This window comes from Mesoplodon densirostris, chromosome X (genome assembly GCF_025265405.1).
Source record: "Mesoplodon densirostris isolate mMesDen1 chromosome X, mMesDen1 primary haplotype, whole genome shotgun sequence".
In the NCBI taxonomy this organism is placed as follows: Eukaryota; Metazoa; Chordata; class Mammalia; order Artiodactyla; family Ziphiidae; genus Mesoplodon; species Mesoplodon densirostris.
In genome coordinates this window covers 44,942,580-44,954,834 of record NC_082681.1, presented here as the reverse complement: position 1 = coordinate 44,954,834, position 12,255 = coordinate 44,942,580, and positions in this window count along the sequence as shown.

The window sequence follows — 12,255 nt, the reverse complement described above, 5'->3', positions numbered from 1 at the left end:
TGTGAACCTGTACATCTGTGTATGCTGACATGTTTGTGTGTTCAACTGTATGTTTAAATTTGTGACCATGTGTACAGCGGTCATCATGTTTCTCTGAGTTAGTGAATATGTATAGTTTATTACTGTGAGTTGAATCGTTCAGTGTATTTCTGCGAGTGAAATACGAACATGAGTGTAAGTGCATGTGAGTGTATATTCTTCTGTGAGTGACTACTGGACCTTCACCTAGAAGTGAGCACACTTATGTGTAAGTGTCCATGGGAGCATGTTCCTGATTTTCACAATATTAATGTGCATGTATAAGTGAATGTGTTAGTGGGAGCATCTTAGTATATATGTTTGAGTCCCCATGTGAATGAATTTGTGGGTACGCTCATGTGATTGAGTGACCGTGTGAGTAGGTTTGTGCGAAGGAGTGAATGTGTCGGTATGCATGAATGTTTCTATGTCTTTGAATGTGAGCAACTTTGTGGGCATATTTGAATGAGTGTTTGAGTATGTTTTGTGAGTGACTGTGTGAGCATGTTTATGTACGCAAGCATGTCTTCTATGACGGTTTAAGTGTGAGCCGGCTCATGGGTGATTGTGTTCTTAAGTGTAAATTTGTGTTTACAAAGTGAATATTTGTGTTCCCATCTCTACGCGTCCATTTGTTAGCATGTGCAATCCTATTAGCATATTAGCGGGTATGAGCAGGTGGTTTTCATGTGATCTTGATAACGTACAACTATATTTGAATAACCTACTCTGAGAGCATGTGTGAGTGAATGTGATTTTATGTAACTGAGCGAATGGGTGAGATTCTTTTTTTTTTTTTTTTTTTGCAGTATGCGGGCCTCTCACTGTTGTGGCCTCCCCCGCTGCGGAGCACAGGCTCCGGACGCGCAGGCTCCGGACGCGCAGGCTCAGCGGCCATGGCTCAAGGGCCCAACCGCTCCGCGGCATATGGGATCCTCCCAGACCGGGGCACGAACCCGTATCCCCTGCATCGGCAGGCGGACTCCCAACCACTTGCGCCACCAGGGAGGCCCGTGAGATTCTTAGTGTACGTTCTTGAGCAAGTGAGTCTGTAAGCATGCTGTGTTTGTGACCATGATAATTTGCATGGAAAAGTGAATGTGTGAGTGTGTGCATATACATGCAATGAATGTGTCTAGAATGTAAGGGAATTTGTAATCACTTTCGTGTGTATAAGTGAGTATGTGATTATGCTTATGCGAGTGTGGTACGAGCTACTTTGTGGGAATGTTTGAGGATCTGAGTGTGCATATGTTAGTATGGGTATGTGTGTGAGCCAGTTTGTATGTGCATTTGAGTGAGTGAACTATAAGCATGTTAACAGGACTGAGGGAATGTTTGAGCGTGTGAACATATGTAAGCATGTACACTCGTGAGAATGAATGTGTAAACTTATACATGTGACAGTGTGTCAGGATGGCATTTGAAAGTTGACATATGTGTGTTTTAAAGTGTATGTTTCATACTGGATGTGAGCATGTTTTTGTGTGAGGGTTCTTACAAGCATGATCCTGATCTTCTCAATGTTAATCTGCATGTGTAAGTGAATGTCTCAGTGGGAGCCTCTGTGTGAATGAATGTGGGCATGGTCATGTGGCTGAGTGAATGTCACCACGTTGTGTGACTGAATGTGTCAGTCTGCGTGTGTGAATGCATGTCTTTGAATATGAGTGACTTTGTGGGCATATTTCAATGCGTGAATGCTTAAACTTTTTGCTGAGTGATGAATGTGTGAGTGTGTGTATATACGTATGTCTCTGTGTAAGTGTATGTGTGAGCCTGCTCATGCTCCTCCATTGTGAGCAAGCATTTTTCAAGTGATGTTTCGTTGCACTCATTGTATGTATGGATGGTGAGCATGTACAGACACGTTAGCATGTTTCTGTGTAGTGACTATATGGTGGGTTTCTTTTTTATCTTGTTTATGTGGGAGTACATCTGAGTAAGGTCATGTGTGAAAGTGTGTTGTAAGGGAAAGTGTTTTACGTGTTGTAAGATTTTGTGAGATTCTTGGTGACTGTAAGAAGATTTCTGTGCAAGTGAATGTGTAAGCATGTTTCCGTTTGGGACAATGAGAATTTGCATAAAATTGAAAGTGAATGTGTGATTGTGGAACTGTAAACCTAATATGTATGGGGTATGAATGAATTTTTTATCATGTTCATCTGTGTGAATGTGTGGTAATACTTCTGTGACTCACTGAGCTGTCGGCATGATTGTGTGAGTGAAGGGAAGTGTGTGTGTGAGTGCAAATGTATGCATGTTTACATATGTGAGGAACTCGTCAGGATGTTCACAGCAAGAAGTGAACTATACTCATCTTAATGTTGGTCAGTCAGTGTGTGATCCTGTGCGTATATGTGAGGATGCACATTTTTGAAAGTGATTATGTGAATGTGTACGTGTCTTGGAGTATGCTCACGGAAGAATATTTGAGTGGTCAAGGAAAGGTTTCTTGGTGTTCATGTGTATGCATTACCTTGTGACCGTATGCTTGGATGAAAGCATGTTCACGGGTGTGTATGATTGTATTTTATGCTCATATTCATGCATGTATACTGTGTGGGTGAAATGTGAGTGCATGACTTGAGTTCATGTGAGCGTATGGATTAATGAATGCGTGAGCTTTGTGGTCAGCACGAGCATATTTGTGTGCAAGGGCGTACGTGAGCATGTTCCTGATAGTGAGCATGTTTATGTGGGTAGCTAAATGGGAGCCCTGGAGAGTATATTTTTGGGTATCCCTGTGAGAGAAATGGTAATCATGGTATGCGACTGAGTGAAGGTGTCAGCTCATTTTTATGGAGTGAATGTATCAGTGTGTTTGTATGAGCAGCTCTGAGTATGTACATCAGTGAAATTGTGAGCATGTTCAAGTGAGGGAGTCAATGTCTGACCACGCTCATGGAAATGAGTGACGTTGTGAGCATACCTGAGTAAACGTGCGAGCATATGGTGCGAATGTGAATGAGGAGTATTGAGTTTTTAGTCAGTATGTTCATTTGGATGAGTCAACACTACATGTGTTAACGCAATTGTGTGTCCATTGGTGAGCATGCACACTGTGAGCATGAATACATGAACTTTTACATGTCTTCAAGTGTGATTATATTTGAAATGTTTGAATTTATTGAAAAAGCATTTGTGTGTGCATGTGAATGTGTGAGCATGTTCATGAATGATAGCATATTCATGTAGGTGTGAGGGCTTATTGTGTTTCTTTATGTGAGCTTGTTAAAGTGTGAGTACACTGTATGAGTGGAATGTGAGCATGGGAGTATGTTTGTGAGTTTATGTGAGTGAATGCTGGGGCTTCGTGACGAGTGTGATCATGTTTATGTGCAAGTGTATATGTAGGTTCCTGATTGTGAGCATGTTCGGGTGCATGAAAAGTGAATGGGTGTGTTGGAAAATGAATATAGGTCTCTATGTGCATGAAACGGTCAGCATGCTCACGTGGTTGAATGACTGCTTGAGTAGGTTTATGTGCAGTGAATGTGTCAGTGTGTGTATGTGTGCATCTGAGAGTGTTTATGTATGAGGGAATTCATCAGCATGTTCTTAGGAGTTCATGTGTGAAAGCGTCTTGTTACTAGGTGAGTGTACGTTACTGGGTATATGCAAGCCTTTCCACGGCTGAGAGTGCCTTATTGTGAAGGAGTCTGTATGTTTCAGTGAATATTTTGTGTGTACTCATCTGTATGAGTGAATTGGTGAGCATCTGAGTGCATGTCAGCATATTCTTATGTGATGATTGTGTATGTGTGTTTTTGTGTGATATGTGAATGTAAGTATACTTGTATAAGGGAATGTATGGAAGTATGTGTGTGAGTGTACTTTTTTCTGAGTTTGAGATAACTTGTGAACTTCTTGGGAGGTGTGAGCATGTTTGTTTTGACGTGCCTACGTGAGTTAATTCCTGTTTGTGACAATATGGATAAGTGAATGTGTGATTGTTTGCATATAAATATAATGAGTATGTTGTGACAGCACTGTGGCAATGGCGACCTACAAGAATGTCCTGGGCTTCCCTGGTGGCACAGTGGTTGAGCGTCTGCCTGCCGATGCAGGGGACACGGGTTCGTGCCCCAGTTCGGGAAGATCCCACATGCCGCAGAGCGGCTGGGTCCGTGAGCCATGGCCGCTGAGCCTGCACGTCCGGAGCCTGTGCTCCGCAACGGGAGAGGCCACAACAGTGAGAGGCCCGCGATCCGGAAAAAAAAAAAAAAAGAATCCGCCTGCCGATGGAGGGGACACGGGTTAGAACCCTGGTCTATTCACGGGTAAGAAGCAGGAATGCATACGGTGCTTTTAATAAGAAGGGTTGTTGCTAGAGGACCCTACCTGGCGGAGCAGAGTGGGGAGCGGAATCTGGGATTAGGCCGTTCGAGGCCCTCCCAGTTTTACCAGCCGTCAACTCAGCACGGAATACTAACTTTAGCCCTCACCGCACCATCACCCCCTCCCCCCGCGCACACACACACAGGGGCCAGTATACCTGGCTGAGGAGAACTCAGTCCCTGGAGATGGAGGGGTGGACCCTGGGGCGGTAGCTCCCCGACCCCCACCATTTCAGCGCTATTAGGTACCACAGCAACACAGGGGCTGAAACAAGGGGGCTCCATCGCAGCTGCACGTGCCCAGCCCCACCACCAACTCCTCTACGGACTGGCCAGCAGGCAGCGCGCGTGGGCAGCGGTTCAAAAGCCCAGACCCACGTCTGCTCCAGCCGTCTCCTTCTAAGAGGTCGCCCACTCACCCTTTGCCCGCCCAGCTCATGGCAGCCTGGCGACCCCGCTCACCAATCAAAGAAGTCCAGAACGACGTCAGGAACATCAGGCGAGGAGAGGTCAGAAGCCAAAGTGGAATTTCCACCTGGGATTGGGGTCGTCGCCCGCCAAGGGCCGGGTCCTGATGAGGAGTAGGCGCACAGCGGCCCGCCGCATGTCGGGACGCCATAGCTCCGACCATCCGAGAACCCTGGAGACCGCTGCAGAGCGGGAGGCCGATAGACGAGGGGGGGGCGCGGGATAACCAAGAGGAGCGGGGCGAGGAGGTCGTGCTTCTGCAAAGAGCCGCCTGTAAGGTGACAACATCGAGGCCAAGGGGAGCGCGGAGGGTGCGGGTCGACCAGCGGCCCTGAGCCAGGGAGCGGCAAGAAGAGCAGCAGCCCAGCAACTTCACTCCACGCAGCACCCCAACCACGAACCCAGCCGCTGCAGACAGCGCGGGGTCTGACGCAGTTCTGGCGGCCGCTGGGCGGGCCTGAGGCCCGGCGCACAACTGGCTCCGCCCACCCCTATGGCAAGCGAGCTTCGCCAATCAGGCAGGCGCCGGGAGCCTTTCAACGAGATGCATGGTCCAGCCTCCTACCGCAGCCTGTGTGCCGCCCAGCCCTCTGCTCCTTCTGGCGTCTGCAGTCATTCCTGGGTCAGCCGCAGTTCCAGCTCCCTGGCAGCTGGAGAGCTGGGCCGGAGGTCGGCGGCGTGGGGCACCCCGCCCTGCACCTCCCCTCTGCAAAAACGCAAAATGTGCTTTTCACTTGGAACAGCGTATGCCCAAGAGTTTGCTTTTTGTGGTGAAAGTAGTAATTTGACCACCCAGGCTCAATCTGCGTTTTGAAAATACTGGACACCTTTGAGGAATCAGGACCTAGTTGACTGGTGGTCACTCCCTGACCCTCGGGCCTCCAGTGAACCAGACTGCCTGTCCTCTGGAAGGCATAGAGGAGGTTCAACCAGTGCGTTTTGTGACACGGTTCTGGCCCATCATCAGGACCGAAATTGGGCTCCAGGAGCCCCCCTCCCATAGCTAAGGGATGCACAGTTGAAGTGAGGGTTCTTGGCTGACAGCATTGAAGGGGAAAAGAAGGCAACGGTCAGTGTATCGGATCTTCAAGGCAGTGAGCCACCGGAGAGCAGGCCACTCTAATGCTCCAGCATTCTGGCTCCGCATGTGGGGGAAAAAAAAGCCTTACGTTTTTGCTAGAGGGCTTCTCTTCTTTCCGCTACCCTGAACATTGCCACACACAGTAGAAATATCTCAGAGAAAGAGGAAATGCTTCCACTCATTCACTACCCTTCATCCTTCCCATCTCAGGTACCTTGATGAAGCAAGGTCAGAAAGAGGCTTCTTCAGAGCACATAAGCCACATGGGCAATGAACAGATAGACCTCAGTCATATTCACCAGCGCTGGACCTCGTGAGGCATGCCATGTAAAAGTGTTGAAATCAAAATGGATTTCAGGTTCACTCTTGGTCAACTAGAATATTCAAAACAAACATTCCCCCCCTTTCCCTTTCCTTCAGTATTTGTTGAAAAGAGCTGGTACTGCTTGTGCCCAGCATATTGCACAGCTTTACTTGCATGGAACTCTCTGGGGTGGCTGAGTGTTTTGTACAGCTAAAAATTTAACTCTTTACCCCACCTCGACCTCTTCTCAAGCACCCTCTTTCTTCTTCTGTCTTTTTTTTAAACGATTTTAGAATCACACATGTTTAAAATGTGTCTCTTAATTTCCTTCCTTCTCTTCACCAGCAGAGAATCTTCACACTTTCGTTTTCCCTCTCCTTTCCCCCTCTTTTTCCTTCTATTGCAGTAAGTGCTCTCTTCTCACTTACGGGGCAGATCCGCATAGAACTAACCCACTTACTTAGGTGGGGGATCCCTCTATGACGAACCATCACAACAGCAGTGGGTCAGTTGAGCCCAGCCCTACTGCTCTTAATCCTGCACCCCTTGTCTCTGGTCAGCCAGGCATCCTCGAACAGACAATGCTTGCTGGTTAAAAATGAAAAGGCCATTTCAGTTCAGTTTGTCTGAGCATCTGAATTGTATATGGGCGAGGAGGTGTGGGGACTGCCTAGAGAAGGAGGGTCGATGGGCCCAAGGTTACACAGTGGCAAAAAGCGAAACTAGAACCCTATTTCCAGGTTGGCCTACTTCTACAAAAGTGTGTTTTTCTAGTGAAACTCAGCTTTGACTGCTATTTCAGGCAGCCACAGGCATGTGGGTATTGTTTTGTTTGAAAGCAGGTTATTTCTATTCCTGGAATCAAATTCTTCAATCAGTGTCTCAACTGACAGGAAAAGCAAGCCTCAAGTTTTTCTCCTAGGCATCCTTGTGACTATGGATACGGCCAAAAACTTGATGGCAAGAATGAATTTACTTCCAGAGCTTACGTCCCACACTCACATGACAAAGAGCCGAGAAGGCAGCAAGGAATATGAAAAAGCCAGTATAATTTATACTTGTTGAGTTTTTGTCTAGTTCATTTATTAGAATGTACATCAATATCCAGATTCAATGCACTTAAACCTGAATATGGGATCATGGTGTAGAGGACATAGCACTGACCTAGGAGTTAGCCCATCTGTGTTCTGACCCAGCTCTGACCCATGACTGCGAGTATTCCAGTTTGTCTAGAGTATGAGGTGGATTGGGAGGTAAGGCAAGAGGTAAAACATGTAAGAAGAAAAAGAATAGGTAGTACCTGGCCTAGTGAGGGCCGCACATTCAGTGCACAGAAAATAACTACTCAGTGAATATGTGAAGCTAAGAAAGAGAATTTTATCTTATTTTATTTTTTTACTTATAAGCAGCTAACAGTTATTTGTCACAGTCCTAGAAGCTGGTTAGTCCAAGATCAAGGTACCAGCAGCTTTGGTGTCTGGTGAAGGCCACTTCCTGGATCATGGGTGGCAACTTTTCACTATGTACTCACTGGTGGAAGGGTCAAAGTATCTCCCTGGACTCCCTTAAATAAGGCCCTAATCTCATTCATGAGGACTCCACCCTTATGACCTAGCCACCTCCCAGAGACACCACCTTCTAATACCGTTATTTTGGGGTTTAGGATTTCAACACACAGATTTGGGGAAAATGCAAACATTCTATTTAGGATACCTACCCAATTTCCACACTGCCCACAAAGTGCCATGTCTAAACCCAAATAAAATCACATCATTTTCTTACTTTAAAAAGTCCAAAGTCTTCTGATTGACTGGCAGAGAACCTTTCTTCTTCAACCTTTCTCTCCATAACCTATTCCACATACTCCATTTTTCATCTGCATCTCTTCTATTTTTGTTTTTTGTTTGCTTTCTTTCTTTCTTTTTTTTTTTTGTGGTACACAGGCCTCTCACTGTTGTGGCCTCTCCCACTGCAGAGCACAGGCTCCGGATGCGCAGGCTCAGCGGCCATGGCTCAGGGGCAGAGCTGCTCCATTGCATGCGGGATCCTCCCGGACCGGGGCACGGATCCGAGTCCCCTGCATCGGCAGGCAGACTCTCAACCACTGTGCCACCAGGGAAGCCCTCTACTTTTTTTTAAAGTTAATTTTTATTGAAGTATAGTTGCTTTACAATGTTCTTTTAGTTTCTGCTTTACAGGAAAGTGAGTCAGTTTTATGTATATATATATCCCCTCTTTTTTAGATTTCCTTTTCATTTAGGTCACCACAGAGTACTGAGTAGAGTTCCCTGTGCTATATACTAGTTTCTCAGAAAGAGAGATTTAGATCTCATCATCCAAACAAAGGAATTTGAATTTCATCTTACATTCAACAGTAAGCTTTTGGAGGATTTGTGCAGGAAAATGACACCATCAGGAAGAAACTTCCAGTTACTTTCTGGAGGAAGAAGTAGAAGAAAGAGAGACTGGGGACAAGGAGAGAAGTTAGGAGGGTGGTGCACACCTCTGCTTCCAGTCATGGCAGGCTAAGTCATTTGCACTCACCATCCAAATGAGGACAACTAAAAAATACTGGGTGAAATGTGAAAAAGAAATTATCTTCATTAAGCGCTAAGAAACTCTGAGGCTAAAATCTAGAAGAAAGCAAAAACCCAAATAGGAAAGCACAGCACTCAAAGCCACTTTTGCCTGAGGGCATTAGCAAATCCAGAAGAAAGAATTGTGACACTGAACTGTGGTTTTGGTGGCCTCATGGAAAAGAGATGAAAAGTTGAAGTTCTCATTCCCAGTGAGTAGATCTGATAAGCCCTCCAGCCACTCTAAAATAAGTGGCTACCCCTTTGGGATAATGGTGAACCAGAAGCAACAAGCCCTGGCATGGAATTGCAGTCTAGATATCCATCACCAGAGTGATCCAAGGAACTTCAAGCCCTGAACTTGAATTAAAGTGGTCTTGGACAGGTAGTGACCGAGGCATTTCGCAGCAGCAAGTAAAAATGCTCTCTGCAGGAAGGTTCTGTCTTCCTATGCCTGAAATCAGTCTGATAAATAATTTTTCAATAATATATTGGCACATAGTCAAAGATAAGTGGACACATAAGCAAAAAAATACATTGTAAGTGACAGCCCAAAGAAAAAATAGACAATGAAAACAAATTCACAGATATTTCAGATATCAGAATTATGAGACACAGACTATAATCCCTATTGCCTATTATAGTTCAAAAAATTAAAAAATAAGCTTTAAAATATTTTCAGGGAACAGAAAATCCTAAAAAGTGGCATAGCCAATTTGAAAAAGAATCAAATAGGACATCTAGGACTAAACAATATAGCGATTGAGGGTTTAATGGATGAGTTTAACAGAAGGCTATACATAATCATTAGATGATGATAAATGCGATGAAGAGAAATAAACCTAAGAGAGAATTACTGAATTCGAAGATAGACCAAAGAAATCATTCAAACTTTTGCCTGGAGAAATGAATTATATGAAAAAATAAAGTAGGATAAGAGACACAATGAATAGAGTGAAGAAGTCTAATATACATTTAATTTAAATCCTAGGACAGAAGTGAGAAATGGGAAAGAAGATGAAGGCCAGAAATTTTCCAGAGCAGATGAAATGCACCAATCCACAGATTCTAGAAGCCCAGTGAATTCTCAGCAGGATAAAAACAGATATTCACTCCTAGACACATCATAATGAAAGTGCAGGAAATCAGAAAGAATGAAGGCTATATTAATGATCCAAGTTAGATATAATGAATCTTGACCCTGGGCAGCAGCAAAAGAAATAAAGACAAGGGGATGAGCCTCTACACACTTGCCTTAAGAATACCTTTTGCTCAGACTTACCATGAACGACTATTTTATAAACATTCTCCATTTCATTCTTCATTAATAAAATACATTTGCTAACAAATCTATTTGTTAGAGCAACCTGACACCTAGGAGCTGTTCAAATTTTCTTAGTCATACATGAAAGGTCGTCATCTTATAAGTATGTCATCTCATGGGCTATGAAAGGGGTGAGTATTCTCCATAGGAATTATGACGGTTAATTTTATGTGTCACCTTGATTGGGCTAAGGAAGAATTTCAAGTGCATAAACCTATTCCAGGAGCTATTAGGTCTGGAAAAGCTTCTGTCTGGATCTGCAGATCCTATTTAGGAGTGAGCTATGGAAATGAAGTCAGAGTGACCTTTCTTGTGTTCCATTTAATGCAAACATATTAAGAGAGCATCTTTACACTGAAATGCATTATTATGGCAACTTGCTTATACAGAACTTCACTTTGAATTTATTAAAAATAAATGGAAATGATTATTTCACCTTGAGGATTATGTGTGGACCTTAATTGACAAAATGTACTCTCTACCCCATCCCACTGATCAGAAAATGGCCACCCTCCTCCAGAGGACGAATAATAATCATTTAATCCTCACTTCAGCTCTGTAAGGTAGGTATTATTCTTCCCATTTTCCAGCCAGGAGGGGAGATGATATAGTAGATGTCAGAGGTTAGACTCTGAAGCCAGACTGCCTGGGTTGGAATTTCACCTGTGCTACCAACTAGCTGGCGCATCTTAAGCAAGTTACATAGCTTTTCTGTGCCTCAGTTTCCTCATCTCTAGAGTAAGATAATAATAGGACTTCTTTAGAGGCTGCAATGAGTTAATTCATGGAAGGCACCTAAATTATTATGGCCAATCATACAATCAGTGCTCAAAATATGGAAAATCTACTTGTTCTAGAGTTACGAGGCCATTTTTTTGTGGCCACTTAATAGCACGAATGAGAAGCAAAAATATGCATCACTGAAGCCGACTAGAAGAAGAAACATGGGTCATGGGAGCAGCCTGGCCTTTTTATCCATAGTTCCTGAAATGAGCTGTGTGACCCTGACTGGGGGCAGTGGGAGGTGTCTACAAGGGTTGGAGAAGGCACTCCAGGGGGAGCCAGTGCCTAAGATAGGTCCCAAATGTGTCTGCCCAGCCAGAAGCTCCTGGAATCCCGGAGATGAGAGAAGGCCCTTTCCCACACAGGCTCCAGGAAGCGTTTAGAACCCCAAGGAATATACAAATTACTAAGCTCAATGAATCACAATAAATTCACTTTAAAAGTACTAGTTTACCCTCTTAATTTACAAGTGGCAATGTATGAAGCAACTGATTGTTCATCATAGTTTTTCTTTGGGAGACCTGAAGCAGTTTCTGGCTTACCCAGTAGGGATGTCAAACCCGAGTGACACGCAACCACCTTATCACCTTACCTTATAATTTCTAATGGCTGGACTTCGTGTTCCATTGTCATCACAGAATGTAAATGGTTTCAACTATAACTTTGTTCAAAGCCCTTAGTCCATATCAAACAACCTTCCCATTTACTTTTCAGTTAGTACTCTTAAGTAGTTCCTAGAGCAGCTTCAGCATTTATACCTTTCTGTCAGCAGCTTTGTCTGAGATATTCATGTGGATACAGCCTTGTTCAAAATGGAGCCCAGGGCAAAATGCAGAATGTCTTTGTGTTTCTGATTTACTATAATGAGGGATAAGTGTGCTTAGGGCAATCACTCCCATGGAGAGCAAAGGGGAAATTTAGCAGAACATAATGTGTGTTGACTTGAGTAAGCCTCAGTCCCGTGCCCCTCCCTTGGGGTTGGATTCCAGTTTCTGACTACCCAAATGTGTTCACAATGCACACTAGAAGATGTAGCCCCATCTGGCAACACTGGAAATAAGCAAGGAGTCATAGGGCCCCTTAATACAGAGGAATTCCCCAGGTCACTGAGTTGGTGAACTCAAGGTGATCCGGTATTCCTCCATTCCTCATGATAGCAGTATTTACTGAGAGAGAGCCATATGCCAGGTCTTGTGCCATGCACAGCCACACACACGGTCTGCCCCCAGGGAAACAACTCTTTAGTAGAAATATAGATGATGAGCCAAGGAATTTCAAAACACATGGTGCAGTGATATACATAAGAGGGGCTCCTGAACCAGGCTTTAGGGTTTGCAGAGAAAACTGGATGTCTGGGGCAG